The sequence below is a fragment of the Falco biarmicus genome, chromosome 4 (genome assembly GCF_023638135.1).
Source record: "Falco biarmicus isolate bFalBia1 chromosome 4, bFalBia1.pri, whole genome shotgun sequence".
Taxonomy (NCBI): domain Eukaryota; kingdom Metazoa; phylum Chordata; class Aves; order Falconiformes; family Falconidae; genus Falco; species Falco biarmicus.
The window spans coordinates 84,863,362-84,891,091 of record NC_079291.1 but is presented as its reverse complement, the minus strand read 5'-3'; the positions used below and the strand labels follow the sequence as shown (position 1 = coordinate 84,891,091).

Below are 27,730 nucleotides of genomic sequence, written 5' to 3'. Positions count from 1 at the left end.
AGAGGTTCACACTCTCCCCTGGCAAACCACAGAGGATGACGTGAGCCTGTCTCTTGCATTGCAAGTAGAGTGTGTCAAGCAATTAGCAAGTAATCAGGAATTCAGATAGGGTGGGCAGGATATGATCCCTCAAAGCTCTGGCAGGAGCGAAACCCACCCTGGAGTTTCCCATCAGGCATGGAAGGCAGCAGAGGGAACAGGGGCTGTTGGTGAGCTCTCGGCGAGCAGAGCAGACACTGTGCCAGCAGTGCCTGCTGCCATAAACCATCTCACGTTGTGTGTGCTGTAGCTAAGAGGCCCCAGGCATTCAAGCATAGATTTTTCCTCACTCATTCCCAACCTCAGCAAGGTGGCCACGGCAATTCAAACTGCTGGTCCTCAGGTGTCCCACAGGCCTGCTGGGTCGCCTGAGCACCCCAGTGCATATCCTGTGCCTGGGCGTTTCAGTGTTGCGTTAACTCTTGCTGCTGTCACCAGTTTTACATCCTGCAGCTCTGACCATGCTGGTTTCCACACAGCATCCTTCCAGCAGCCCAAATCCTGCTCTCCTGGAAGTTAGTGGCAAAACCGATGTGAGAGCAGGAGCAAGCCTTCTGTGCTCGCTTCAGGAAGCTGCTTCCACTTTGGTCCTGCAGTGCTGCTAAAACCACATCACACAAAGCTCTGGCACAGCATACAAGTGGTACGGTACCATCTCACCGCGCCGGACTCCGGCGGTGTGGCATGCACTAAAAGCACCTTGGACAGGGGATGCACCTGCTCATAGCCTCCCCAGACACCTCACCGGTCCCCACCAGCACCCAACCAGCCCTGCAAGAAGAGAGGCAGGATTATCTCAGGGTGTGAGCTGCCAACTAGGCGCACACCTCTCTCTGAGCACAGGGTCCAGGGCGCAGAAGGAGCCGGCATGATGGGCGGGTTGCAAAGGGGACGCCTAATCTGCCACCCGCCCTTTCTCCTCTCCATTGCCAAGGTAGCAGCAGACAATGCTATCTGCTGGGTTGTCAGCCGTCCCTCCTCCCGCCGTCTCTTTAGCCAGAAAACTCTCCATCTGTCTCCAGATGGGGTGTTTCTACCACTCCAGTCAAACCGATTCAGAGTGGAACAATGATGCTTTGTTAACAAAACAATTTTTGTGTGTCAAGCCCTCCTTCTTGCGGTTTTTTTTCCCCCCAGTCCCCAGTGGGTCAGCTTTGTGTGGCGTCCTACATTTTGTTGTTTCTTTCACATTTTAAAGGCTCCGTATTTTAGTACAAAAGGTGCCTGCGGAGCAGCTTTTATCTGCGAGGCAAGATTTGACACATACGCAGATCACAATTGCGACAGGAGGTTCGTGATGTGGTGGTTAAGGGTGGTGTCAGGACCTTCAGAGTGGTGAAGCATTATTTCCAGTGATTTCTGCCTCCAGGATAAAAATTAGAGCTGGTCCTACACTGCATATAAGGCTTCTGTGAGCTGGAATCCCCCAAGGGCTCATGGAGGGGCTAGCAAGAGAAAGTTTGAGCTTGCTTTGGTGCAGGGCAGGTGGCTGCCGCATCCACCCATCCTTCTCGTGTCCTTCTGTGCAGGACAGGGCACCTCCCTCAGCTTGGGAGGGGAAGGGATGGGTAAGCACAAACCCAGCCCAAACCCCATGGTGGTCAGAAAGGCGAAACCTCCAGCACCGCTGTGGCCAGAGCCTCCGAATGAAGATCTTGGGGTGCTCTTGAGTTCTCCCCAGCTAGCTGGGGTTGGATTACCCGCCTCGACCGGCAGCGGGAAGGAGATCTCTCTTTTCTCTTCCAAAGACACCTCCACCACACAGGCCTCCAAGAAAATGAGCTCTTCCTTTTTTTTTTCCCCCTTCTCCCTTTTTTTGCCCTGGAGCAACAAGCACACAAACCACCTTCTGCTCTGCACATAACCAGCAACTCACAGCAAATAACCAACCCGGTGGCTCCAAAGCAAACAGCTTTGTGTTCCTAAGCGGGCTGGCGATTTCTACACAAGTGGGACTTTTTCTTCCAGCTCCCCCCATGTTTGCAAGGAAGTTCCCTCCTCCTTCCTGTCCTCAGGTAACAGCATCTTCATGGAAACACCAATATTTTTATGAGTCACTCCCCTTCTTCCCCCCTCCTGCTCTGTGGCCAACACCCCTCTGCTTTCTAGATCAAAGCTGAAGGGGACCAGCTGTGTCGCGTCCTTTCCTCTCCAGCCCCTTCCATCTCCATTTGCAGCCGTCGCCAGCACGAGCCCCTGCTGTTCTGACAGCGCTTTGTGCCGCCCGTTCAGCACCGCAGTTCCATGCCCACCGTCTGCTCCCCCTCCATCCTGCTCCTGCCATCCCCGCTCCTGCTCCAGCCACACCGGGAACACAGGGAACCCTCCAGAGCTCTGGGCTTGGTCCCCTCCAGCACGCACAGGACCTGCCCTGCCAGCCACCTTGGCTGCCTTGCCTGTCATGTGCTGCTTCGCAGGAAGAAATGTGCTCAGAGGAGAGAGAAATGGGATAATCCGCTTCCAATGAAATCCCATCCTAATTCCCCATGTTTGGAAACTCCTCCACAGACCACAGCACAAGACAGCATCCCCCTTCCAAAACAGTGACTCCACAGGGACTTTCACTTTGGGCTCATTTTGGCATGGATATAACCTCAGCTGGGGAAGACCAGGTACTTCTGAGAAAGCAGCCGAGGGAACAGAAATTCAAAAGGCCAAACATCTCATGCAGCCCCCTGTGCTGCAGCAGGGATTTGCAACTCGATGGGATAATTAGCATCAGGGATGCACTTCCTGCTGCATCCACCAAAACCTGTGCACTTTGGGCCTCCAAGTTTGTGCATGCTCTATGGGGGCTACTTCCATTTGCAGCAATTCACAGGTCTGAAGGGTACATCTTTGGGGAGTACACCCCATCCTTTGTGGCATCTCATCTTAACCGCACCATGTGCACCTCCCGAGTGCTGCAATTTTATGTTAAGCAGCATTACAAACCCTGCTTCCCCACACCCTGCTGTAACTCTTAGCCAAAATCCAGCTTGGAGTTTTCTCTTCTATAAGGACTTTGAAGAAAGCATCACATAGAATTAAGTCTCAGTGCTTTTTATATGTAAAACACTGAATTTAGCTGCTAATGGCAATTCCCAGCAGAAAATGATGGTTAGTAGTGGTGGGTATATTTATGAATACATTTTAAGCAAATGCTGTGAGGCGGGAAATCAATCGGTCCTCGTGGAAAGCTCCTTGGTTTGCTGCTGCAGGCATCTAAATGCAAAGTTTCAACATGGCTTTTGCATTTTGTGCTCTGCTACACATATCCCTCTTGAATCTCTTCTCTCAGGAATGGTTTCTTGGCCTCTCTCCTGCGATCACACGTGTGTCACCGTGACCTGCCCAGCTCAGGGAGGGAGGCTTCACCAGACACTCCAGACTTGTCAGTAAATAAAAGTCAGGGGATCTAGTTGACTGGTCTCCTTAGCTGCTCTCTCCGCAGTGGTAAAGGGCTGACATATAAAATACCCATGTCCTGGATTTCTGGGAGGTTTTCACTGAGAGTGCATTGTTTTTCCCCAGCAAAGCCAGGAAAGAATTTACAGTCGGTCAGCACAGCAAGATTGCTCTGCTTTCTCTTTCCTGGGACAGAAACCCAGTTTGAAACAGATTGCTAGCAGCTAAATGCAAGTTTCTTAGCACCTTCCAGGGTGAAAATATTCCCTCTCCAGATCTCCTTTTATGTCCACAACACATTATTCCGGTGGAGGGCTCTCTTGCTAAGAAAAGCTGTGATAACTCCCAGCCTTGTCTCCAAAGTGGTTCAGGTATGGGAGCCAGCTTCCCTGCAAGCATCCCTTGGTTCTACTGCCCAGCTGAGATGTCCTTAATTCCTCCATCTGTCCCCTCCAGGCTCTGGCTGGCTTGGCTCTCAGATGGTGGATACATACAGCAGGCTGCAAGGCTGCTTCTCCTAAATGTATGCTTCTCCCACAGCTTCAGAAGAAATGATGTCTTCTAAGTCCCCCAGCCCACTCCTGGGTGCTTCTGGGGCTCTCCATGCTAAGCTGCCTTTGTCCCGCACACTGCATGCAGACAGACAGGAGGTTCACACCAAAATCCACCTCTCCTCTCTGCCTTTAACTGAACCAAAACAAAAAACAGATGGAAAAATCAAATGCTGGCAGTGTGAAGCATGTGGGCTGCACTTGCATCAGCCCTCCTGAAGCTGCAGAGTATATTTCCTCCTGCTCCAGGGTCCCAGGGCAAAGCCAGCCTTCCCTGTAAGTGTTATTGCTGGGGAGGGTCTTGCTACTCCCCCTTGCTAACCACCGAGCAGCATGGAGGTGGAAGGGACAGAGGGAAGGAAGGGAAAACAAGAGGTGAGAGCAGACTTAGTGTTTTAGGATAGTCCAGGAGGAACAATTTTGTTCTCCAAGCAGGATGTGTGTGACGCACAGCAAGCGAGGCACTGGGGCTGCAGACCAAATAGTGGGGGGACAGCCACATACTGGACACTGAGCTGCTGTTAACCGAGCTACATCCCTCCCACACACTCCCTGAGGCAGTCTCTGCAGAAGAAATAGCTTGTGACCACAGAATTAAGACTGCACCCTCATGAATGCATGCCACTCTGCCGGACATAAGCTGCTCAGGTGTTTTTAATACTGGGATTTCTTACACGCTCAGTGCCTGACTTTGTAACCTTAATCATGTATTTTTCAGTGTTGTTTTTGTGCGCACATGAGCTTATCTTCTTTTACCGTGGTCTCTTTTTTTCAATGGCTTTCTGGGGTAAACAATGCCGGGACTCTTCCATGTTCCTCCTTGGGAGTGCATCAGCGTCCCTAAACTTCCCTGAACGCTGCTCAGTTTTGCAATTGGCCCTCTGAACCAGGGTGAGCCGATGGGGCTGTTGCAGACTCAACTTCAGCTCCTGCTGGAGCTTTCCTCCACCGCCGATGCTTGGAGGTTGCTCCCGTGTGTGGATGAGTACCCGACAGATATCCCCTGCGCCACACCAATGCTAGCCACGCAGCATGGCAGCAGGAAGAGAAGGAGCAGAGGGAGCCTGCGGTGGGGGCAGGGGCTGACAGCGTGTTTGTAGAGTAACGGCTCAAACTGCTATAACGGATTGTCTTGTTTACACTGGGCCCAGAGAGAATCACTCTGGGGATGGAGACGGAGAAGTGTCCAGAAGCCTCTGAGAGCAGAAGCAGCTTTGCATCCTCCTGACTCTTACTTTTGCTTTCAAAACCACCCCCACACACATCAATGTCCAGGCATAGAAGCTTTAAAATCACAGTAGTAAGAACCGGAGGATGAGGAAAAGGAAGGAAGAGTCATTTGATGGGAATGCGGCTCTTGGCACTTCTGTGAGAGTGGGCTCCCCCTCACCAAGAGGAGCCCTTGGTACCCACGGATGCACTAAGAAGAGTCACTGGGCCAGGGGCTGCTGCAAGGAGTTGCTATAAAACACTGGGAGAGGGAAAGAAATAGGAACCACCTTAAGGGAGGGGAGACGCCAGCAGAACAGTTAAAATGACTAAATACTTTCCCAATATCACTCCTCCACGTAAGCATTGCTGTAATTGCCCTTGGGATGTTGCACAACGGCGAGAGGGAGGGGCAGGTGCTGGCAGGGTGGGCAGGGAGGGAGGCGTCCCCGGCTGCTGCACCAAAAGGCTTGCAAACCTCAGTCCCAGGCACTGCTGCCATCGAGGAGACGCTCAGTGTTGCCGCACAGATGTCTCTGCCACCTCGGCCCGCTGCTGGATTTAGCCCCTGAGGGGCCATTCCTCACACAAGCTGGAGGACTCCTGGGAGGACTCACTCCTCATGCCTCTGAGACATAGCGGGCTGCCCCAGGGTGCAAGAGCAAAAGGCGAAGAGGAACAGAGCCCACGTTGCACTGTGTGGCAAAAAAAAAAAAAAAAAAAAAAAAAAAAAAAAAAAGGCAAAAGGAAAAGAGATATAAGGGCTTCATTCAAGCGCTCTCGCTCTCTGGAAGTCTCACGCAGAGCAGCTGGTCTTTAAGACAGTTGCAAGCACGACATGCAAGCACAGAGCTGTTACATTTCTGGGTGCTTTTATTAGTGACACTCAGACAGGGGCATCCACTCGACCCCCGCGCAAAGGAAAACGGCTGACTCATTCTTCCAGTGATGCTCGAGAACAGGACACAACGCTCTGTAGCAGCAGCACGGGTCCTCTCCTGCTTCGTAAGCCAGATCACCGGATCTGGGCTTGGACACTACACACGTACACACACACACCAGCTAATCTGTGGATGCGCTGGGCCCCTGGGTAGAGCACCCGTAGCCTTTGCTTCCAAAAGCAGCCTGCTGATGCTCAAGTCGAAAGGGAAACCTGAGATGCAGTCTCGAGGTTTAAAACATCTGTGGGCCACCAGCCATTAAATAGGATGCTATGCTGGTTTGCTGCTATCGGGTCTTACGCCAGGTTCATCACTGTGCCGGCTGGGTACCGTCCAGCAATGCATTAAGTGATGTGACTATTTCTGTTCTCATCACATGTCTGCTCTCATCCTCTCCAGGGTGTGTGTAGGGGGGAAAAAAACACACATTCATTATGGAGTGTCTTATTTTGGTAAGGCTTTTCCTTTCTCTGCGTAACGTGCACTGTTGGGCTGTTGGCAGAGGAAAGGGGGATTTTATTTTCCTAATATCCATGCACTCAGGTATTTCTGTTAGAGGAGGCAAAGTCAAAGAAATGCTAATCAAATATCCAGGAGTGCACAGTGCTGACATCTGCACCTCGCTACTATATGGCCTTTCATTAGCATTACCTAAATGTACGACCATACAAAGAGCAGATTTCCTTAGCAACAGGGCTGCCTTCATATTTCCTCCCCACTACCCCCTGCCCTTAGAAGAAAAATGACTTCAGCTCTTTTGCAGAGCAGTGCTTGCAGCCACTCTGCGATGCAGCAGTGCTATACAATGCTGCCAGGCTTACTATATGCTGCATCTGGGACGCCTTCCTCTCTACGCTGGGATCCACGAGCCATAAAGCAACCTCTTGACTTAGCTCTTCTGTACAGCCACAATAAAACTCTTCTCTCTTCCTAACGGAGCATATGCAAAACAGCCCTGTAATGGCAGAGGGGGGATCCCCTCCTCCAGATGACTTACAGCTCCCCTCGCCAAGGGAGGGAGGATGTCCAGCACGCATGGCAGTGCTGGCATCACCGGCTGCCGACTCCTCTGCTCCCTGCCACCTGGTCGTGGGGTGCCGACTGCCCTCCTCCCCAGACCGTGCTTTAAGCCACCTTCGCCTTGGGCTGGGAGCTGCCAGCCCCCACTCTTCCCGGATCTGGGCCAGAAAGACTGAACGCTTCATCCTCTGCGCTCTCCCCCGGTGCCACAGCCTGGTGCGCTGGGCTATTTTAAGAGCTTGTCTGGGAGACTGGCACACACACCGCGCTGCCGGGAACTCCCTGCTTCTGTTTCAAAAAAGCTGGAGGCTGGGAGCCTGCTGGGACTCACCCCTGTGATTCCCAAGGTCTGACCCTCCTCTCACTGGGACTGGCGCAACACTGCTGAGTCAAACGGAATTAGTCCCAATTAGAACCCGTGAAACGGGAGGAGAATTGTGCCCTCCCCGGCATTTCAACCCCTCTGGCCACAGGCTGTGACCACTAAGCCTCCCCCTCGAGCTATGCCCCCGCCTTTCATCTCCCTGCTCTCAAACCCACTCGTTCTGCGTCGCCATTCCCTGCCTTTTTCACACGGATACTCTCTCCCTTTCCCATTATGATAGGGTCTTTGATTGCACGATCGCATAACTATAATGAGACAAATATTTATTTTGCAGATATGGGTTAATCAGACCGAAGGTATAGAAATATTTCATGCGCTAATCAGAGTACCTTCAGCAATCAGTATAGTAAATAACTCAGGTAAATTAACATAGGAGAGTTCCCTTATCAGGTTTTAGTCTAAGATATATGTGCATTAAGGACTAATTTGCTCCCCCCCCCCCTCAGATTTGGGCTGGAGCCCAAGATGTGGTTCAGACCAATGTTCCCTCCCATCAGCTTTCACAGGAGCTGTGCAGGCTTTGCTCCTGGCAGGATCAGGCACCAAGATGAATATTCAGCAGCGCGAGATCGCCTCGCCTTTGTTTTCTGTGCTCTGCACCTTTAAATTTCCAAGGGCTCCGCTGTTTGCAGCTCAGACAGCCTTTTTGCATTCAGTTCGTTGCAAGCTGACACAGAAGACACGATGGAGCAGGTTGTGTCTTCTGCTCTGAGCCCTTCACGCCACTCTGGCAGCGTTCAGGGGCCATATTAAGAGCCGCGAGTAATTAGTGAATTCCTCCCGCCCCAGTGCGGCGCGAAGCAGCCGTACGCAGCACCTCGTGGCAGGCTGGTGGTGGCTGGCCGGCCCTCCGCGGTGCCAAGAGTGGAGGTGCAGCAGTGGCTGTGGGGATGCTGGGCTCCCGTGCAGGTCTGGAGGGACTGGGAATGGGACGAGCCATGTAAGAGCCCAAGAAGGGCTCTTTGCTGCAGTGGGCCTTCCAGGGTGCTCGCCCAAGCTCCTGCAAATTAGCAGTCCCAGGAGGTACCTTATGTGTGAGTGCAGGAACTGCCCAGATCCCCCGGCCTCAGTGTTCCTTGGTCCAGTGTCCCCAAAGCAGAAGTGGCTGCGCTCCTGCCCCAAAGCATTTTCCTGGGTTTGCTCAGAAAAAGCTCCCGCAGAGGAAACACAGAGAACCTGGAGATTCTGCCCTTGCCTCTGTCATGTTTTGGGATCCCTAAGAACAAAAAGCACCAGAGGAATGGCAGGCATTATAGTAACGATGGTGACAAATTTAATTAGAGCAGGAAGCTCTGGAGTGGATTTCAAATGGCAACACGGCATTTTGTGTGAAAGCATCGCCTTGCTCCCCCCCTTCCCTCCCCGCCTTCACAACGCAGCTCCATCCAAACCCACCCCACCCCACAGGACGCATCCCTCTAATTTTCCCACATGTCGTCCCCTTCATTCCTCACCCCCCTCTCCAGACCAACACATTCCCGCGGTCTGGAAAATACAACCATAGAGCAATTCAATAATACAGCAGCCAGATGTGCAACAGTATATCCAACATGTCATTCAAAGGACCCCTTCAGTGGAGCCGAGACATGCTATCCCGCAATCTTAACTAATACATCCTGGGGCCCTGGAGGAGTTGATGGATGTATACAATTCCCTTTCCTACAGCTGTGGTCCCTTTTAGAGGGGGCATCCAGACTCAACAATAGCCCCGCTGTTGCTTTCAAGACAGAACCTCTTCAGACAAACCGGGCTTAATCCTGACCCCGCTTACGCCCGCCCGGGCTCTGCCGAGGTCGGTGGGGTTTCGGAGCCAAGGGCTGGGGGCAGGATCCAGCCTTGTGGAGACACTGTCTGCCGTTTCACCTTGTGCTACAGCCTCTCAGAAACCTTGGTAACTGGTTGGAATATAACCACCTTGGGGAAAAGGCGAGCGGAGAGGAGCAGGTAATAAGATTTCTAACTGGTACTGGTAGAAAGAAGGAAGTAATATAACAGTTTAATTAATCTATGCCTATTAGCGTTATTAAAGAAAACAGGGAGCTATTGGAGATTTACCTCGGAGAATATCATCAAACGGGGACCTTCTGCAGGGAATTTTATGTCTCTGTGCCCAATTTATAACCAGCACGGAGGTGTGGTGTTAGTGACAGCCAGTGCTGAAATGTCACAGTGCTTAGAAGTCATTAGCTGGGGACACAGGGAGAGAGAAAGAGAGGATGGAGGAGGGGACAAGGGAGAAATGGGGAAGGAAGGAAAAGGAATTAATTTAATTAAAAATATCTTTAGAGCCTGTCTCTTGATTTGTGTGGTTTTGGGGCTTGGCAGAGCTGCTGAGAACGGTGTGGAAGGAAAATCAAGGTTGCTGGGGCCTTTTGAAGCTGATAAAAAAAAATAAGCACACTTTTCATGTTCAGGAAGATAAATCCCCATTTTCTCAGTCTCAAGACAATCCAGTTATTTACTGACAGTTTTACTGTGAAATAAAAAGGGCTTTAAGCTTCTTTCTACTTGATGTCTCCATAGCCTGAATATTATTAGATCCCAGCCTGGTGCAGCTGGAGTTTTGGTTAATAAATTTAACGTCATTAGACAGAAAAGCCTTCTACTGAATGTTGCAATTCTTTTTTTTTTTTCTTTTTTTTTTTCTTTTTTGCCGTTGCAGTCAGACTGTATGTAGGTGGTAAGAATCAAAAGAAAGGAAGTACGCTTGGCAAATAGGGGAGTGCTAAAAAAAGGTTTCGCTCGGGCTTGGGTTCGGCGCGAGGGTGTTTCGCCCGCAGATGAGGCAGGGCTGAGCCCCCCCCGGGCAGAAGCACCCCGCCGCCGCCGCACTGGTTTCACAGCATCTCTCTGCAAAACACTCCTGTCTTCTCAGTGATGGAGTGTCTCAAGGTGCTCAGCCCCCTCGAGAGGACAGCACTGCGGGTGGCCATGCCCGCTGGGGCGGCGAGGTCTCATCTGGAGGCGTTATGCTGGGGCAGGGCCCCTGGGAGCGGCAATGGCATGAGGCTCAGCGGCTGCCATGGTGCCGCCGCCACCATGGGGCTGTGCTTAGGGTGGCTTTTCTGAGAGGAAAAGTCTTCTTTTCCACTCAAAGTCTGCCTTGGGGCCACTTTAAGGCCAAGGGCTGGTGCAGCAAAATATGCCGTGGTGGAACCAGGCTGGGAAAAGCCTTGATGGGGTGGGCAAGGAGAAGACAGATGGTGGTGGGGCCTCCGTCTTCCCCCATGGAGAGCCAGGCAGCTGCATCCCGCTGGAGTGGGGCTCACTCCCATGGAGGGAGAGCTCCCACCCGAAACCAGACAGGGCCCTGCTCTCCCCTCAGGGTAGCCGCCATCTTGTGTCTCCCCCTGCTGCCTCCTCTCCTCAGCTGCTGCCCTCCCTCTGCTGCCCCTGCCATGGCTGCACGCCTTCTCCTGCCTGGAAATACACTGACTGGGAGGAAGATGCCGAGGAAGATGCTGCAGCACTCTCATCGCACCACCACACACCTAGCCTGCCTCTTCCGCAGCTCCTGCTCTGCTGCCTTCCCGCCACAAGCAGGCGGCTGCCATGGCCGGGCCCTCCTGCCCTGCCAGCAAGCCTGAAGCATGGCACGGTTGAGGGAATGCTTAATTCCGGGGAGCTGGTCCCTGTGGATTGGCTAAAACATGTCCCACATGGTGGGTTTCTAACCCCAAAACCCCAAGGGTGTTGCGGACAGCGGGAGCGAGCTTTGATGTCAGGAGCAGGGCCCTGAGTCGCCTCCCACCCAGCAGCCCTGCGGCCGGGGGTTTCACCTCAAGCAGAAAGAGCCTCTGTGTCTGAGATAAGCCCTTTTACAAAATAAATAGCGGTGGCTGGAGTGGAGAAGCTGAAGAGGGGTCTTGGGGAGATAGCAAGGGGCCAGGGCTGGCCGGGGCCAGGCAGGGACGGTTGCGGAGCCAGGGGCTGCCGGGACGGGAAGGAAGTGGTTGTTGTGGGAGTAACGTCAGGAAGAGCCGCCGCTGGGGCCCGGGCGGGCAGGGAGAGGGAAGATCTGAGAGTTCATGGGACGGGGACGGCGAGGAAGCGCTGGAGGGAGAGGAGGCCGAGGGAAGGGTCCGCTGCGGGGATGGGGAAGGGGGCTCACCCCTGGCAGCAGTGTGCTGGGAGGTGCCTGTCCTGGGAGATGCAGGTCCTGGGTGCTCAACCAACCCCAGGATACTGCTGGATTCCGTTTATTCCCCTGCCCAAAGCGATTTCTAAAAAAGGTTGCTTTTTTTGTGTTTTTGTTTTTTGTTTTTTGTTTTTTTAAATCCCCCCTCTGGTGAATAAAAGCAAAACAAATAATCACAAGAAGCGAGGCCGGGTAATTAGCAGCAGATGGCTCACGATAACAGGTACCTTCATACCTGTGCACCCCTACTTAACAGCCTTCGCACTTGGAGGTGCTCCCAGACCCGCTGCTCGCGCCAGCTGAACAATTGCAGCCCGGCTTGAGGCACTGAAACGGGAGCGCAGACAGCAGCACCGTGAGCTGCTTTAGGGAAATCCAGTTTAGAGCCAAGGCAATGCATGCAGAGTCATTAATCTAGGTCTAGTGCCAATAGGGATGGCTTTGCATTAGCGCCGGGCCCCTTTGTAGTTCAGACAATCAGTCGTATTCAAACAGCGCGAGATAACACTGCAGAAAGCTGAGACCATCGCAGCTCATTCCTCCTGTAAGGGGCGGGGGGAGAGGATTTACAGGCAAAATAGCATTGCATTAATGGGACTGCTCAGTATTCTGCACAGACGCTCGCGGATAATGTCTTTGCAAACTAACTGCAATAAATTAATTAAATTAATCTACTATGCTGTGCTTGTCCCCACCCAACATCAAATTCAAGGATGATCAGGGCTTGCCTTATCCTCCATAGCCTACGAAAGAATCTGATCTCACTTGCTCTAGAGTTTCTGAGGCACTGAATTGCAAAGTACCACCTGCCTCACTAAACTAATCACCAGCCTGGTGGTTTAGATCACATCAGTTTTACATGTAATTAAGACTGTCCAGGAGGGCATGCAGCTGCTTACATGGTCGTTCCCTCTTATACAGCAACGTGCCTCCTGCTCAGATAGGTGCAATTAAACAAGCCTGTTCACAGTCATTAAGCATTAATGCACCTCATTAGCATAAGAACTGGAAGAAGCTTTGATGCAGGGAACCCCGCAGGAGAAGGAGATAGAGAGAAATGTACATACAGACAGGAAGGCGAAGGGCTGGGCCACCACCTCCTCGTGGCCCCGACCAACCATTCCAGCTCCATTTCTCCAAAGCAATGAGCCATGGCGTGCCCTCCTCCCCAGAAATGGGACTGGGTTATCTTTCTCTCCCCCTCCCCCCCTTTCTAAATTATGCTGGTGGGGGAAAGAAAAAAAAAAAAAACACACCACACCAAACTGTTGGGATATTAACCTAGCGAATCCATTAATAAGCTGAACTCTCTGTTGGCTTTGACACAGCACACTAAAGCTTTAAAGAGACAGGGCCCCAGACACTGGAGATAGGGGCAGAGACAACAGCGCTAACAAAGAGCCACTGTTGCCACGGCCGTGGCCATCTCGGGTAGGTCCAGCTGTCTTTGGTGTTCTGTTTTCCAGACACAAAGAGCAGACTGAACCGTTTTGGTCTGAATGGCTTTCATTTGATGGTAGAGAAAATGAGAGGGAAGAAAGAACCTAAGTAAAGTGTCCAGGAGAGAAGAAAAAAAAAAAAAAAAATAGATCATGGTGTGCTGCAGGTCTTCAGTGAGAAAGGCTGCAGCTCCCCAGAGCACAAAATGGGGCTGTGTCAGGGTGCAAAGGCAAGGCGACTTCGTGATTTCGGAGCAGTGCACGCCACTGCAAGCAAGGAACTGTGGGTAAGCAAGGAGGACTCTCCAGGGGAGCCGGGATGGAACCTGCCTTGTCTCTCTCTCCCTCACACACTTGCCCAGTGCTTTGCACAGCAATGCACAGGTCTCTCGGCACTGCCTGACCACAGACAACAAACAGCTTGTCTAACTTGGTTTTAATCTCAAGAGAACAACCTGTGTTTGTACAGCTCCTGGCACCACCGGGCTCAGAGCCCACTAAGAGACCATAGTCTGGACCACGGCGTGTTAGTATGCAGAGCCTCAGAGAGCTTTACTGTCACCACAGCAAGAAACCCGCTTGCACCGGGAACATGAATCAGCTGGAAAAGATGAATCTCCAAATGAAATTGCTTCAAGAAACCACCACGCTCACGTGCTACCATGAGGCTGTTCCAAATCCACACCTCAGCTCAAACCATATCCCAAGGCTCCATCCCTGGATGGGACAAGGGATGTACCCACCCTGAACTACCCTCCTGCTGCAGCTGCAGCCTCAAGATGCCCATCATGCCCTTGCATCTCTATCAGAGGCCAAACCCAGATCCCATAAGCTTGAAAACCAGGTCTGAAACATCCAGTCCAGCTCCCTCTGTTCCAAAGCACAGCTCCAGAAGATAGAAATGGAAGCTGAGACCTGTTAAATCCACAGACCCACCCACTGGAGAGACACGCAGGCTGGTCCCTACAGTACACACTCTGGCCCTCTGTCTAGTCCACTTTGTAAGTGATAAAAGCGTCATGAATGCAGCTCTCATCTGGGAAGGAGAACAAACAACCCAAGCAGATCTTACCACTGGGAAATGGTTTTTAAGGGTCTCCAGAGATATCCTCTTTCCTATGCTCATTCCATTAGTGCTGTGCATGCTCCATTGTCCCAGTCTCTCCCTCCTTAGTGGTTACATCCTACAAATACAAACAGATTTCGAATCCCCTGTAGCTATTTGGCCCACAATGATAATAATTTTCCCTCCTTGAGCACCTTTTATCTAGAGATCTGGAAGCATCTCCCTGGCATTAATAGTTATTAGCTTCTCCACCATCACACAACGTAGGGTTAGCACCGTTACATTTTACAGCTGAGGGGAATTCGGGCACAGCACGATTAGGGATTCAGTCCTGCCAAGTGGTGCATCCTCTCGTGCCCTATCGAATGGCACAGGGATGGCAGCGTTCAACCCCTTGCTGAATCGGCCCTAAACGATTTGCCAACAGCGTCAGAGACAAGAAGAGATCCCAGGTCTGTGCCTGAGTCACCAAGCCCACTGTTTTCCCCTTCTGTGCCTAGAGAAGTCAACGGAAAGTCTCTCATGGATGGCAATGGGAAGTTCATGCTTTTTGAGTCAGTTGAAACAGCTTTTTTTGGGGTGGTTTTTTGGGCGAAGAGGCTTTTACTGCACAGTCATTTAGATAAAACAAGGAGCCAGGCTTTTACCCAGCAACAGGCTGGAAGAATGACTGATGGAGACCATGACCCCAGTGAACCACAGCCTTGCTCTCCCAGTCCCTTCCCACTTGCCTTTTGTGATTACAATTAGTAGTGGGGGCTGGCAGGTGGGGGAAAAATAAAATAAAATAAAATAAAAGCCCCCCCCCCCCGCCCCGCTCCAACCCCCTCATTGTCTGCATGAGGCTGGCTGAGCCTCTGCACACTGCAGTCCTCTGCCCATTGTACTGCTGAGAACATGCGAACAGACGCTCTCGGGCGATGGGTTTTATTGAACGCAACTTCAATGGCAAATGGAGGAGGGGGGGGTAGGAAAAAAAAAAAGCCTTGAAAATCCATGCCAAAAAAAAGAGGTGGGGAGGGTGTTTTTTAATGCAATCAATGGCTCCTTCCTATAACTCTGCCTGTTGTGAGGAAATTTCTTTCCAGTAGCAGCCAGCAGCAGTCCCAAGGCTGTGACATTGCTGTAACGCTTGGAGCTCAGCTCTCTATCTCTGGCAGCAGCCCCGTCTTTTTGTCATTATTGGCTGTGATTGCAGGGGGTGCACGCCAGCTTGCCGAGTGCTGAGATATTGCTGTCTTCCCCTCCCTCTGGACAACCTGCCCTCGGAGAGGAGTTTGGGAGGGCGGTGGAGAGGAGATGGGGGTGAAATAGGGAGCTGAATTCTTTCTGCATCCCCTGAGTAAGCTCCTATCCAAGCCCACATGGATAGGTAGAGGTCCCCAAGGCCCTTTCGGAAAGCTCATTAGGAAAGTAGTGACAGATGCATTAGCTATTAAAAAAAAGGGGGGGGAGAAGCTATCATAGAACTTTAAAAAAAAGCAGCAGCAGCCGCCCGACAGTTTTATTGCTGTCAGATTCTTTTTTTCGGTGGGCACGTTGCAAAGCAGGAGAGGTTTGGGTAAATATCTGACGCATGCACACTCTTCCCGTGCTCTGGGCTGTCAATAATCCAGCCAGGGTATTTCTCATAGCCCCAGGAGGGAGCTGCCAACTCTGTCCATTGCCACAGCAGCCACTCATCCTCCCTACCCACCCCAGCAGCTCCCGGAGAGGAGTTTTTGGAAGGGGCATGTCTAGCTGCATGCAAAGCTGTGAGAAGAACCTGCCGGGATGCCACAGGGGGCCAAAAAAACCGGGAGTCAGCTGCTGCCATCTCCGACTCCAAGCTGCAGCCTGGGGAGGACAGGTCTTGGCATGAGATGTTCCCTCCTGATCTAAACAGAGGCCGCTGAGATGGTGATAGAGTCCTGCGTGCTGGGACCTGCTGTCCCTGCAAGCCCCGGCAACGCGCTCAATGGAAGGACGGGTGCTGGTCACGTTGTGCAACTGCATCGGACGCGCAGTCAGGCTCCCGGCCCCATCACAATACCCCCATCGCTCCAGCACCAGGTTGCGACCCACAGCCCTCAGAGATGGGGGAACAGGAGTACACATGCTCACAGGGTGCACTTTGGCAGGAGAAATCACCTCCCCGCACTGAGAGTGGGCAACACATCTGGCAGCAGCTGGCACGCCACGGAGCTCCATGTAGGGACTGGGGGCCAGGCATGGGGCAGGGGGGGAAATGGTGGGTACTGGATGAAGACTGTATGCTCTGGGTGGTGGGCTGGGCTGGTGAGCCGCGCTGGGCAGGGGGGTAGGGTAGACGATGGGAAGGATGGGAGGCAGGATCAAGGTGATGGCTTGGGTTTGGTCCTCCCTGCATGCTATGAACCAAAAAGGCCACCACTGCTCTTACACCTGCGTGAAGAGCAGAGCCCAGGTAATAACAGGAGAACAACAGATGTTGCACCTGCATGACGGCTCCCGAACAGCGCCAGACGAGCTGGAATTCACATCTGAGCTGCGACAGCAAAGCTCTTCCCACAGACAGCGGCAGGAAGCAGGGATCAAAATGCCACTTCCACAACCACGCTCCCAGCACCAGGTCCTGCCTGCACGCGCCACGTTTTCCACAGCACATCTTCATCACTACAGGACACTCATGCCAGGCACAAGCAGGGCCCCCCTCCGAGACCTCAGCATCCCTCAAAAAGCAGCACAGCTATTTCAAAAGCAACCGGGGGGTTATTGGAGGCAGCCGTTCATCCCACAACCCCCAGCCTCTCCTCCTGCTGCCTTCCAACCACAGTCAGGAGGCAGAAACCTCACCGGAGGAAAACAGCAGCAGCAGAAACCGTCCCCCTCGGTCGAGTTTTAAATGGTTCTCGGATCCCTTCAAACAAATCTAAATGCACCGATCCTATTGTGTGCATAAATCTTTGCACCGGGGCCTGCACGCCTCCACACTATTGATAAAGAGAAACGAGTCTTAAATATTTAATGAGCGAATAAACCCGTTAAGAGGATATGATTAACTGCACGCCACAGCTCTGCATTTAAGGTGTCCCTGCTGTACCTTTAGAGGGGTTTTATTTTTAAGGGAAATCGGCAGCAGCAGCTGGTGGAAGCGAGCAGCCGGGATGTGCGGGTGCTGCACGAACACGAATGCTGGCGCAACGCTCCACTTCAGAGGCATAAATATGCCACAGGAGCCCGTGCTATTAAGGGGGGACGGGTGGGGTCATATTGACTCAGCCCAATGGTGGGGGGCAGAAAACAGAGCCAAGGAGGTTTTACGAGAGGTGGCGGGAGCCAGGCTGTCGTTTAGAGAAAACTCTGAACTCTGCGCCTTTCCATCTCACCTCCTGGCAGGAGGGGGCTACTGGGAGGCGGTGGGCGGGAATCAGACCTTGGAGCTATTTCCAGCTGAACCAGGGAGCTGGAGTGTGACCTTGGGCAAGTCACTTACGGTCACCCTCTGCCTGGAGTCGAGCTCTGCGCGAGACAACCGGAGTCTTGTCTGCTGCGGGTGCAGATCAAGGCAGTATGGGGAGCCAGGCTGGTTGCACGTTCCTTCCCTCCGCCTCCACCGAGCCAGCAGCAACCTCAGCCCAGGGCCGGAGTGCTGAGCAAGGCCAGGGTATCAACTCACCGCTGCACACCAGCCAGCCCACAGGATGTTTCTCAGGCACGCAGAGAGCCATCGATGGAAGATTTTATGAAACCTAGTGCTATAAATGTCCCCTCGCTATGTGACTTTTTATGTTTCTAAATTATTTTGATCATTATTTTTACCAGAGCGAGGCGAATAATACAAAACAAACCACCGTGAATCATCACTCCAGTTTTTAGATATGTTAAATTTAGCTGTTTTGGTGGCACCTTTTTGTTTATATTCTCCAAGTGTTTCTTGCCAACAAGTTACCGGCAGGGATTTTTGGCCAGGAAGGGGGGGGGGGGGGGGGGAAAAAAAAAAAAAAAAAGAGAAGACAGACTGTTATTTTAAGTGGCAACTGAATATATTGGAAGAAAGTGAATTTCAAATTCTTAATTGCAACAGTTCCCTCCCCAAACCTTAAGTCTAAAAATTAAGTCTGCCCAATCGGGAAGCTGAAATCCATCATGTGATGCAAGTTCCCAATTAAAACAACTCTCATTCTTGAGACTGAGTATTCACAAAAGATCGAAGACTGCGAATTATTTGCAGAAATTATCTGGAGAACAATTTTGAGTAATGAATACGATGGGGGAAATCACAGTCACTTTGAATACTTAATGCAACTACAAAAAATCACAAACAATTTGTGAATAGAAAAGAGGTGAAATGCATGGAATAGATCATTTATCGCAGTTCTACCACCATCAGCAATTATTACATACAAACGATGCCCCTGTATGGCTGTAAACGCTGCAGAAATTAGCTATAGCGACTGATGGACAGATGGAAGTCATGCTTGGAAATACACCTAATCGAAGAGGCTGTGCTACCACAGCCAAGTAAGGGACCCACATGTCCGTGACCTAGTATAAATCAGGGCAAAATAACTCGGGAAACGGGATGTACAAAGCAACCTGAGGCAGGAGGAAGGGATGCTCTGGGTGACACAGCTGAGCGGAGAGCAGCTGTAGAGGAAGAGGCGCAGAGCCCTGACACACACTGGCCAAATCCCAAGAGGCGCTAGCACAGAGTAACATTGAGGACGAGCTTCTGCTGTGTGATTGCGGCTGGTAGAAGGGGTGAGCGATGCCTGCTCCCCTCCTGCGCGTGGCCAGCGAGCAAGGTGTCAGCAGGGAAAGAAGAGGCTCCAGGTAGTCCTGGATAGAACAAGAGTGGATGCTGCTCAACAAATGCTGGGTCTGCGATGGGAAATACCAGCCCACCGGCCAGAGACTGTGAGCACCCAGACATCTGCAGGCCTGAAGCCGAGAGCCAGGGCTTCACCAGATCCCACTCAGTCTCGGCCACCTCTCCCCAAGCCGTGGGCTAAGCCAAACTCTGGCTTCACCCCAAGAGCTACTCCCATGGCCACCTTTGATGCTCAGAGCACGCAGGACCAGATGCCAGCAGGCATCTGCTAAAACCTTGAACGGTCTTTCTTGCCTGGGAACCAAACTCCACGTCTTTGTTAGATTTACTTTATCACAGCATCAGCTTTGCATTGCATCTACTGGCACTGAGCATGGAGGATAAACCCTCACCAGGCTAGCTTTTCTCCCGGCAGGGTTCAGGGAGGGAGGAGCTGAAGTGAGAAGGCAGGGAGAATTTGGGGGGCAGTACTAAGTAAAGAAGCAGAGAGGATGCTGGAGGACCTTGGGGGGCCACAGCAGGGCATGCAGGAGTTGGGAGAAGGTACCAACACAGGGGAGCTGGGCAGGTGCCTGTAGAGGACGCAGCATGATTGTGACATGGCTGAGATGGAAGGGAACAAGTGCCCCCGAGCAGCACTGACAGGGTCCAGCCACGCCACTTCAATAAAACCACGTTTTTCTTCTCTGGTGCACAGACCCCCACAGACCACCCGTTCCGTCGAAGGTGCCTTCATCCCAGACTGGATCACTGCATGCTGAGAACCACAGTCCCTGAAGGGTGGTGCCACCCACTTCGACACAGGCAAAACCTGCTCTTGTAGTCGCTGCCTGTGCTTCCCTGTAGAGCATACAACTGCCCCTGCGCCAGGCAAAACCTGCAAGCACGGCTCAGGCGGGGAGACGCTGGGCCTCTTCCTGCCCAAATACTGTGTGCAAGGCAGCGCAGCAACGGTCTGGTAGAGATGGAGCTTTTTACATCCCAGCCTGGTCAGCTGACATTTATCAGGGTAACAAAAGGATACAGCCCGATCACAAGACAGGCTGACAATGCATCTTCCCCTTCTGGGGAGGAAAGTCAAGTGCCAAAGTTGTAAAAGGAGTCCAGTCATCTTTTGTATTTTCTTTTGCCTGCAGTTTGATGTGTGGAGAGATGGTTCCTCTCATCTTCTATTGAAATGATTGAAATGAAAGAGGAAAGGAAAATGCAGAAAATTCTTGCATTTTAGGTGCAGGAATTAAAAAAATGATAAATCAAATTCTTCTAATGCTTCAGGCCAAATATTCCCCAAAGCTTCTGTTGCGGTACTCTAAGAAAGCAGAGACTCTTGAATTCACTTGAATTCAGGATATTTCTATCAATTCATACCAGCATTTCAACAAGCCTGGCTGAGGATGCACAGGCAAGCCTGGCTGTTACACGCCTGGACTGAGGCATCAAGAGAACCACGCAGGAACTGAGAGTCATTATATGTTATTAGCCCACCTGGAATCTGTGATTTCTTACATGTTATTTTGCTACGTGGCTGCAGAGTGAAACAGCTCCTTAAAAAAAAAAGAAAACGTGAACCATGCACCAATGCGGGATCATCTTTCCAGTGAGCTCTAGCAGGTCACCAGCAACTGGATCAAAAGCAACTAAGACTGTCCTAGTAGCTTCAAGGTTTTCTTCTTGTGCCCCTTTATTTACCGTAGACTCCCTCTGTGGTAGCACTAACACGCCCCTGCAGCAATTGCCCTGCTCCAGCCTCCTGCTTTTCCAGGTTTGGGCAGGCACCGGCTATTGCATGTGCCTGTTTTTGGAGTGTGGCTGTTTGCTTCACGTGTCCCCATGGAGCAGAGTCCCCTCGGTGGGCCATTCCAGGCAGGAAACTGCCACTGCTCCTAGTCAGGGAATCGTGTGGGGAAAATGAGTTTCTCTTGCTTTTATAAAAGCCTCCAAATGAGGAGTTTGTTCTGGAGAGGCGAAGAACTGCTGAGATCCCACAAGCTCTTCTCCTGCCTAGCTGACAGATTCCCCCCAGCACCAATTTGGCCAGTATGGTGGTTGCCATACAGATTTCTTAGGGATAACTATTTGTTGGGATAACAACTTGCCAGGATAATGACTCAAGGCACACAGGGCCCTTCTCTGCCCCAGCTCTCTTTACAGCATTTGCATCTTATCTTGTTGACTTTGCAGACAGGGAAACCAAGGCACAGAGCTGACTCTGAAGATGGCCGAGGCTCCAGCAGTATCACAAACGGCAGCACTTTGGTGCTCCAACGATGCTGCCCATGTGCTGCAATATCAGCGTATCATCCACAACCTGGCTGAACTTCCCGAAGGTCCCCCAGTGAGGGACCTCCTGCATCCCCTCTGTCCCCAGCTCAGCCCTGTGAGCCGCTGACCTTGGTCCCTGTCTCCTGAGCATCAGTTTCTGTCGCTGGCACCTGGTGTTGCCTCTCCCGGGAGCTGGGCTCTGCCCCACTGATGCTCAGGGTACCACCTTTCCCCACCATCCCCAGGAGCGCATCACAGAGGGTCTTGCGCATCTCCGCTGTGGCTGGTGACAGCGGGGCAGACAATGACATTTGCTGCAGGAGCCTGACATTGAACCCAGCCAGTCAGAACGGTGGGTGTTTTGCTGGCAAGGGTAGCGGCTCTGCTCTGACACCATCAGCGAGGGGACAGGAGAGGGAGGGGAAAGGAAAAAAGCCGAAGCAGCAGCCAGACAGCTGCCTCTTCCTCCTCCTCCTTTTGTGCAGAAATGTGTTTTTGTTTGTCAGTCAAACAGATTGTTTTCTCCTTCTTTGCAGGCCAATTGTTTCTGCTCCTGCAAGATAAGGGATTGAAAAGGGCTATATTTTTATGGCACTGAATCTAGGCCCTCCAAATTGGAGGGGAGACATCAAGTGGGAGGAGATTCCTGTTCAAACCAACACTCCTCTCCCCAGCTCCACTCTCCAATCCTATTTCCACCCCCATTTTCCTTTCTTCTCCTTCCTTCTCCCGCCTGGAAGTGCCACTCAGTCCTCTCGCTATTTAATCTCTGTCTCTCTGGTGGACTCAGGAGGTTTACACAGCTTCGCCTTCTTCACACCATCTGCTGAAAAGAATCATCTTTCCCCTTGCTGGTCTGTCCGGTGGCTTCTCCTGCCATCCTTCCCCCCAAAAAAGGGGGAAAGCGGAGCTGGTGCCACTGCACGTGTACGTCCAGACGAACAAAACCCAGGACCCAGGAGTGGGGGGGTGTCTCCTGTGATGGTTTTGCCCAGAAAGTGTCTTGAGGAGCCAGACCCCAGCGTGGGCAGGAGCAGGAAGCAGAGATGAGGGAGGAAAATGGTTAATTAAAGCAAGCCGAGGCCAGGATAAGACAGGTTCCTCTCCTGGTTTCCACAATGGATTCAAGGAGCCTGTGTCCAGTCTTCTTCCTTTCTCTTGTTGGACTCCCCCAAATCCGCAGTCCAGGTGGGATGCCATGACTCATGGTGATGGAAATGCTGGCGTGATGACCACTGCGTGATAGTCAGCATCCCATTCATGCCATCAGAGCAGGTCCCCAAGCCAATGGACCTGGAGAAGGTAATTGCTCCAAGAACCATCAGGGCTGCAGACAACCCCAGCCTCGCAGCGGTGGGGATGCCTGTATCCCAAGCATGAGTCCTTTCCTCCTGTGTGATCACATCGTGCTTCGTTGTTCAGTGCTGATGACTGCAGGGAGGTTCTGCCTCCCCTCCTCGGGGGATGAGAGCCTGGAAGGGGGCAGCATGGTTCATATCCAACTCATAAGCCTCTCGGAGCTCAGGCTTGAGGACTGAGATTCACTCAATTAATTTTGCTTTGGCAAAAAGTCCATTTTTATTGCTATTTCATGCCTTCAGTATAGATTTTCCCTGCTCGTCTCAAAGGGATAATAAAACCCGACTCATTCTTTTTATAAAAGTCTCACACTCCCTCTCTCACCAGGCTGTGTTCCCCAGCTAGAGATGTAAATTTAAAGGGGAAATGCTGTCACTTAAAACAAAACAAAACCAAAAAAAGCAACTCAGAAAGCCCATCTTGGAGCATATTCCAGCTCTCAAAACTAGGCCGTGCAACCGAAGCAAAACCCAAGCGGCTGTCTTCCCGCAGCAAAGCGGCCTCCCCGCAGTGACACCCACCCTCCCGCCGGGACCGGGGGTGACCGCCAGCCCTAGGAAGCTGCTCTCCATCTTGCACCGCTGTTGGTGGCCCTTGGCTTGCTGGGACGTGTAGTTTTTTTGCCGGCTGGGCGCAGGTGGTGACCGCTGCTTGGAACTGGCTCTTTGCGCTCGGCTGTGACGCCAGCTCCCCAGTGCCTGCACCTGCCTCCCTCCTCCTCCTCTGCACCAGGCCCAGGGTGAAAGCCTTCCTTCTGCCTGCCCCGAGCAGCTGTACGAGCCTCCTCGGGGAAATCCCAAATCCATGCAATGCTGAGCAGGTGGATTTTGAGCGTGTTTCTGAGCAGGCAGTGGGACAGGATGTCGGCAGGACGATGCACGGGTCTGCCTGCTCCACCTCAGCTGGGATGCATCCTACCCGGTCTTTGGAAGAGCTGTAGCTGCAACGCATCCCTCTGAGAGGTGAAGAAGAGAAAGGGAAACTGCCTTTCTTCTGCCTCGTGCCCTGCTGTGGGGGATAGGATGTGAGCAGAAGCCAAGTCGCATTGCTGGAAGTCATTAGTGAGTGGCAGCAGTCACCTGGGGACAGGGTGGGGTTCCCAGCACCAGCAGTTTTTAAAGAGCAGGTTAGACCCACGTATCTGCCTGGCACAGCTGATCCAGCCTGCTAGGATGGACTCAAGACAGCTCCCTCCTGCCCTGGCCGTGTGTCTGATTCGGTGACATGCATAAATCCACCGTCACTGGGACTCTCCCTGCCTCGGCAGAAACCAGGAGCGAATCCAAAGCAGAGCGAAGCCACACAAGGCAAGAGGAGACGTGCGTGTGCCTGCGTGGTGCCAGCCGGCGTGCTGCTGCCACACCAGCCCAGTGCTCAGCCCTGTGCTGCAGCACGGGACTGGATCAGCGGAGAACAGGCTGAAGGGTGACAGCCAAACCTTTCACATGCAAGTGATTCTCCTTCCCTCCATCCTTCTCCCTTTGCCTGCACCCAGCTGCAAAGCTGCTTGCACACCTTGGCTGCCGGGAACTCAAAGCCCTGCCTGCATCTGGCAGGGCAGGCAGCGCCCACAGTGAGAGGAAACCCACAGTTCACTCTGTTCCTGCAGGTGTGCCTCCAACCGACAAAAGTTTTGGGGCAACTCACGCCAGGATGGGCAGGAGAAGAAAGATGAGGATGAGGAAACCCCCAGTGATCTCACACTCCCTGGCTAACTGATGGCCCATCACCTCCGGGCTCCGCTCACCATGCCCGCAGCAAGGCTGCAGCGCGGCTCCATCAGTTAAACCAAAGTTGTGCCATTTCCTCTGATGGCAGAACAAACCGTTCTTTCTCGCCATGAGCTGCCAAGTCAGAGGGATGCCACAGAAAAGAATTCTGCAGCTCCCCCATTTCGGAGGAAATCAGTCTGGGTCCCCGAGATTTTCCCACAGAGCCCTCATAAGAGTCGACCCTCCGGGCTGGAAAATCCTTAGTGAGCTGTGACAACCTCTGCAGCTCAGGCAGAGGCGAGAGATGATTAAGACTGGCTGAAATCTCACAGGACTCTGACATCTGAGGGGCCACATGCATGACAGAGAAACACTCCAGGCTGCTCCTTGCAACCTGCAACTCCTCTCACCTTAGCACGGGGCCGAAAGGAGAGCAGGGACCAAGCGAGGCCAGGAACCAGGTCACTGCTGCTGGTTTCCAGGCAGCAAAGGTTTGGAAGAGCAGAGGATCATTTAGCAGAGCGACAGTGAAGGTTCAGAGCAGAGCCTTCAAATTACACGCTACAGAGCACTTTTCCTGCCTAAAAGGTCTCTGAAATGACTGTGGTGGCTCTGAAACGAAGCACTCTGTATGCAATTGTTCCCTGGGGCTTGCAGAGGAGACAGAGCCGGGAGAGGAGAGGTGGGTCTGCGGTCCCTGGCACGGGCAGCTCCTCATCAGACAAGGATGCACGCTTCTTCTAGGCTCCACGGCACAGCCATGCCGCTTCCCTAAATCTGCCCGGTGGTTTCTACCCGTCGTGATATTTTTTTATTATTATTGTTTTTTTATTTCTCACTTCCTGCCTTGAACTTCACACAGCTCCCGGCCCTGGGCTGCAGAGCTCAGGGTGCAGATGCCCCCAGCCCAGGCTCTGAGCCCCATGAGCAGACCCACACTGAACCCCCCCCCCCATCACTCTTGCCATGCTTCGAGGCACACCTTGCTCCCATGAGGAACGGGGAGGGAAAAGCACTCGGGGGGAACATGTCCTTTTCTCCATCTCACTTGGCTTCTTCCCATCCTTCTCCACTCCATCCCCTAGCAGCTCAAGGTCCATTTTCATCAGCCAGTGACAGACACCAGAAGATGCGGTCTCAGCACCGGCTGTGCACCTGACCACTCAGCACCGGGGCGCCACACACAGCCAGCCTCCGCCTCGCCCCCATGGGTCCCCGCACCCTCTCCCACCGACGCAGGGGTGACAGCACCCACACCTGCAGAACCACCACGGTGCTGCTTGCCCACCTGGGGTACATGAGCTGCCACCCCAGGGAAGGTGGCCGTGGGGTAGAAGTGCTCTGCAAAGCCCTGGCACCCAGCAGAAAACCATTTCTGGACCCTCAAGGAGGCTCCAGTGATGCCCATAGGCTGGAGCAGCTGGCGCTGAGCTGGCAGAGCCCTCAGAAGGTGCTGGCACCTCCAGAGATGCCTCCACTCCGCTTGCACGGGGCCCTAGGCGCGCTCTCCCATGCAATACACCCACTGCTGATTTTGCTCCTCCAAAACATCGCTTTGGGAGGTCACCTGAGGGCAGCCAGCCCAGGCAGCGCTCGCAGCCATGGGGAGCACAAGCAGGAACCAGTGGCCACAAGAGCTTTTACCACGCCAAATTTGCTCACATCTAAGGGACGGCATTGCACTCCATCAAAGGTGGCGGGGAACAAACACACACCCCAGCAGCCCCCCGCTCTGACGTCAATGAAAACCTCTGGCAGGTCTGTGACGTCAGCCTCGAGGCTTCGGCACCGGCCAGAGAGCCCTCGGGATGTGGACCCCTGGGCGGGGGGACGAGCTGGGCAGCATCTCCGCTGGGATCCCCGGGGGTGCCAGCACCACCGTGCTCAGGCTGCTGCTCCAGCTGCACATTTCCAGGGGGTGGGGGGGAAGGGGGGGCGCACACTGGAATTTAGCTGGAATTTAGCAGCTGCAGCAGAAGGGCTCGCCGGGGGGGAGGGGGGGAGCGCCTTCCTCCAGCGGGGGTTCAGATGCACCAGGTCCCCCCCTCCACATCTCGGCGCTGCCAGCCGGGAGCACCGCGGGCTGCGCTCACCCGGGGGACCGGGGGGGCCGGGGAGCCCCTCGCTGCGCACCCCCCCCCCCGTGACGTCACCGGGCTGGGGCCAGGCTCGGGCTCGGGGTGGGGGTCAAGGCCGGGGCGAGGCGGGGGGGGGGGGGGGGGGGGGGGGAGGCCGGAACGGGCTGCGGTTACAAATGCGAGTGCGGTGCGATGGGAGCGCGGGCGGAATGCGGCGGGCAGCGGGAAGGGAAGGGAAGGGAAGGGAAGGGAAGGGAAGGAAGGGAAGGGAAGGGAAGGGAAGGGAAGGGAAGGGAAGGGAAGGGAAGGGAAGATGCCGGCAGCGCGGCGGGGGACGCGGTGCCGCCGCCACTCCAGCGGCAGCCGGAACGCAGCGGGCCCGGCGGGAGCTGCCGCCGCCGTTGCCAAGCGAAGCGAACGGGCTGGGAACGCGGGGCGGCGGGCAGGGCCCCCCCACACCGGCAAGACACGGGCACCGCGGCCCCCGCCCCTCTCGGCCAGCCCCTCTCCCCCCCGCCACACCACGGCTGTGTCCCCCCCTCCCCTCCGCCCTCCCCGGGCCGCCGGCCTCCCGCGGCCCGGCCTCAGCGGCGCAGCCCCGGGGCCCGCCCGGCCCCCCCCGCCCGCCCCGGAGCCGCCGCCGGAGCCTGCTTACCTGGCGGGCCGTGCCCCCTGCGTCTCAGCGGCGGCGCTGGGCGGGGGCGGCCCCGGCGGCCATCCCCGGGCGGCCGCGCCGCTCTCCGCCGCGCCGCGCCGCGCCGTGCGAGCCGCCTCAGCGGTGTCAGCGGGCGGGAGCCCCGCGCGGCGCCGGGAGGGAGGGGAGGAAAGTCGGGGGCATGACCGAGCGCCGTCGGAAGTGCACGCGCGCCCGCCGCCCTGCCCGCGACGGCGGCGACACCTGCCGGCCGCGCCGCGCGCCGCCGGGAACGGGCCCTCCGCGCGCGCCGCCGCCAGCACCGGGCACCGCCGCGGGGAGCTGGTGCCACGGGCGCCTGGCATCGCCGGCCCACGGACCGCGTTCACCGGGGACCCCGTGCCGGGCCTTGGGTCCGGCCGCACCGGGAGCCTGCGGCGGGCCGGCAGTAGGCATCGTGCGGCGGCTACCGGGCGGCACGTGCTGGGCAACCGGGTACCGGGCACGGGGCGGTGGGCAGCGGCGCTGGGCGCAGGGTGAGCTCCCAGCTGCCGTGCACTGGGGGCCATGCACCGGGGGCCACGCACCGGGGGCCACGCACCGGAGCCTGGGTCAGGGCGCAGATCCGGATTCGGAGCTGGGTCTGGGTCAGGGCTCAGATCCGGATTTGGAGCTGGGTCTGTCTCTGGGTTTGGATCCACATTTGGATGAGGATTGG

General features: G+C 54.2%; 1 protein-coding gene across 4 annotated transcripts in view; it reads right to left on the bottom strand.

Moving 5' to 3' along the window:
* The window catches only part of RAI1 (retinoic acid induced 1), a 77,163-nt gene extending 49,951 nt beyond the window's left edge, over window positions 1–27,212 (bottom strand). For all 4 annotated transcript variants that reach the window (XM_056336009.1, XM_056336006.1, XM_056336005.1 and 1 more), the window contains exon 1: window positions 27,034–27,212. The gene's annotated coding sequence lies outside the window, so the exon portion shown is untranslated. The remainder of the gene's footprint in view (window positions 1–27,033) is intronic.
* Window positions 27,213–27,730: the final 518 nt, after the last annotated feature.